The sequence below is a fragment of the Medicago sativa genome, chromosome 6, assembly GCF_051527215.1.
Source record: "Medicago sativa cultivar Bolivia chromosome 6, Bolivia_mono, whole genome shotgun sequence".
NCBI classification, from domain to species: Eukaryota; Viridiplantae; Streptophyta; class Magnoliopsida; order Fabales; family Fabaceae; genus Medicago; species Medicago sativa.
The window spans coordinates 39,846,204-39,850,185 of NC_140754.1; positions in this window are offsets into that span (position 1 = coordinate 39,846,204).

Sequence of the window (3,982 nt, forward strand, 5' to 3'; positions counted from 1 at the left end):
GGGGTACTAAAGTGTTAGTTTGAGCAGAAGGTGTAAAAGTCTAAGTGGGTAACTTAGCAAGAAGAAAAGAAAGTCTCATCTAGCTTTAGGGGTACTAAAGTGTTAGTTTGAGCAAAAGGTGCAAAAGTCTAAGTGGGTAACTTAGAAAGAAGGTGCAAGCCTGCTGAGGCTTAGAGAATATAGTTGATGTAATTGTTCAGGTGAACAAGATTGTAAAGTGCAGGATTTGAGCGGTTATCTCAAACATCATAGTGGAAACTTTCAGGTTAACTACTTGAGAATCATTTTTAAGTAAACTACTTGAGAATCATTTTTAAGTTGCAGGTTAATTTTTAAAGAGTCACAATTCAAACCCCCCTTTCTTGTGACTGTTTTATCCACTTCAGATATAACTATAGAAGTTGGTTTTCCACCAAGAGAATTCTTCAGCATCTCCGTTGAACTTTGGAATCTTTCCAACACTGGATTTCTTGTCAACATTGTAATCATATGCAAACTTTTGTTGTTGTTGCCAGATCCATTTCCAGAACCAGATTCGTCAGACATGTTTCTCTCTGATCTTGGACTGTTACACTGTTAGGTGTTATCAACAGAACCAAGGCTCTAGATACCAATTGAAGGTGAGAAAAAAACAAGAAGGGGGGTTGAATTGTGTTTTTGGAAAATTCTTCGTTTCTCCTAAAAACTGAACACACTTGTCAGAAGCTAAGTGAAACAGCTTCTGAAGTGGTAATCAGAATCTAAATGCAGCGGAATAAAACAGAGAGAGAGAAGAAGAATGACACAAAGCAATTATACTGGTTCCTTCCACAATCCGGAAGTAGTCCAGTCCCCCTTGCACTTCCAAGGAGATTTCACTAAGAGTATTATCTGATTACAATTCCTCAAGCACACCTGCAAGAGACTTCCTTTACTCAAGCACACTTTGCAAGAGTCTTCCTATGCTCAAGAACACAATCAAGAGACTTCCCTGCTCAAGCACAACTGCAAGAGACTTCTAACTAAACAAAATTACAGAGAAAATTGTTTAAGGTTTAACACTTGATATACAATCAGAGGTGCTCACAATACAAATCAGATACAGACTCAATAACTTAAGAATTTCTAAGATGAAACTTTGAGACACAGAAATTCTAAGTGAATGCAGAACAATTTCAGCAGAGGTTTGGCACTTGTAAGAATGTTGTGAGTCTTTCGTTCAGCATTACCAAATCTCTAAGTCTTCACTCCTTTATATAGAGGTGTGAAAGAGACGTTGTGAAATTGCCAGCACATCAAAGAGTCGTTGTTGAAGCTTGATCTTTCACCAATGATCTTTTGCCTGATTTGGTTGTTGTCCTATGAAGAACGAATTTGAAATCCGTTCCTTATCCAAAGGAACATCTATGCAGGCGAAGCCGTATTCTGGAGTTGTTTTCTTGTCTTGTAGCGTGGACACAAAACAGATTAGTGGAGAAGGTGGTTGTACAGTTCGTACAATGTCAACGCTTTCGTCCAAAATTGCAAGCACATGTCTTCAAACACCTTTGAAATGACCGTTGCAAAATTCCACTGATCTTTTGTTGTCCTTTGATGAATTTCGATCCATGACACAGCTCTTGAATCCTTGAATTTCTCAAATTCAGTTGATCTTCAGCTTCTGGTGAAATGGCTTCTGATGAGGTAACTTCTGATAACGCAGCTTCTGATGATGCAGCTTCTGATAACACAGCTTCTGAAAATGCAGCTTCTGATGATGCAGCTTCTGGACCTCTTGTCTTCAGGAGCACTATTCTTCAGGAGCACTTTACTAACTTCAGGAGCGGCTTTACTTCAGGAGCGCTTATTCTCTTCAGAAGCAAGTTGCCTTCAGGAGCGTCTAAGCTTCAATTTTATTGATTCCTTTTGCTCTTTATTTGCTCATTCAGAACCAATAAATGATGTAACTTTCATTGTTAAACACATTTTGTTCCAACAGCTTCATCTCCTGATGTATGGGTTGCTCTCCGTATGAATCAAGTTGTTGATCAAAAACCATATCATGCATGACTTGGTGTTGTGTCGTCGTGCCCTACATGTATTATCCTACCATCATGTCCTTTGCATCATGCCACTGAAAAAATGATAAAGAATTAGTAAATAAAATTAACAAACTAAAAACAATTAAAAAGCTAAAAAAAATTAAAAACGAAAAAGAAATAGAAAACAACATCGGAAAACATGTTAAAGTTTTACGAAATCAGGCAATACATCTAAAAACCAAAATTAAGTTATCCGGGAACCAAAACATGAAAACTGCAATTAAGTTGGCTATTATTTTCCATTTTATGGTAGCAGTTGATAATTATCCAAATTATATATATAATGAATGAAGTAAAAATAAAATAAATGAGCTTCCAAAAAATGTGTCAATAGACAATAGTCACTTGCATTACACACAAATTAATTAAATCATCAATATACAAGGTAAAAATAAAACTAAAGTACTTTCAAATCAACAACAACAAATTAATTTTTTTTTTTTTTGCTTCTTTCTTGCTCATGCCCTCGTGGTTCTTTGCTCAAGGGGTAGAATATAAACATAGATCTAAAAGAATACCAATGGAAAACTCAAGAAAACAAACGTACAAAGTAGGTCCAAAAGAATATCAATAGAAAACTCAAGAAAACGCAAAAAAAAAAGGAGGATAGAATAAATAATATTAACGGAAAATACAAGAAAACAAACCTAAATAATAGATCTAAAATAATACCAACGGAAAACTCAAGAAAATGCAAAGGAAAAAAAATAGGCTAACTCATAAACATAGATCTAAAATAGTACCAACAGAAAACTAAAAAAAAAAAAAACAAACCTAAACCATAGATCTAAAATGATACAAACGGAAAACTCAAGAAAACCATACAATGGTCCTCGCCCTCAGTGCTCCTTTTGCTTCCTTGATCCAAATTTTCATGCCAAAAACAATACCAACAAAAAAGGAAAACTTCAAGAGAGAAAGCATAATTGAGTGATGACGGGAAAAATGAGAGATGAAGATTTTTAGAATAATTGTTTTTTAGAGATGTTGATATGATTTTGACAAAGAAATGGTTTATTGTGCCTCTGGCTTGTAGTAGTGCAATATTGCATTTTATAGTGGAAACATATTTGGGCCAGGGAAACTTAGGCCTCAGAGAAAGGATCTGGGCCAAGGGTAAAAAAAAAAAATAATGATAATAATAATAATAATAATAATAATAATAATAATAATAATAATAATAATAATAATAATAATAATAATAATAATAATAATAATAATAATAATAATTCAGTTTGGTCATTGGTGGAACCAAAAACCCACCAAAACCAACTGGACGAATGACATGAATGACTTGATGACCTGATTTAAACTGCCTGTTAGCGTTTAGGGCCACAAGGATTGGACGCGTATAGCTTGTTCGACCCATTGTGCCTACCCTTAGCTTTTAGAATTTCAACAGAGGCAAAATGGGAGTTTAATAGCGCGTGAGAGGTGTCGGGGATGTAATTTCACTATATTTTCAGATAAACCTATTAATTTAGAGTGAAATAAATGAAATGATAATAATAAAAAAAATATAAGGGTCTGATTTGAGTTTTCGGGTGATCACTTTTTTTAACAAAAAATAAATCATATTCATTCATTCAAATTTGTCGATTACATGAATGCAATACAAATTCAAAGTTTCTAAAAAAAAGGGTTAGTTTGCCAACAAAATCATTTCTAAGAGTGTTTAAACATGACTTTAATTTGAATTTGTTTCGGTTTTGAATGATGTGTCAAAATGAGACGAACTTTGAGTTTTTGATAAAATGATTGAACTTTGTGAAACCAAAATACTATGACTGATTAACTAAGATATTATACGATATGTAGAGATGTTTTTAATGAAGTGTAAGAACTTGTAACTCTTATTTAGTTGAGAAATTGAAAATAGACGATTTTGTGAAAATAGACGAACTTTGTCAAAATGAGTTTTC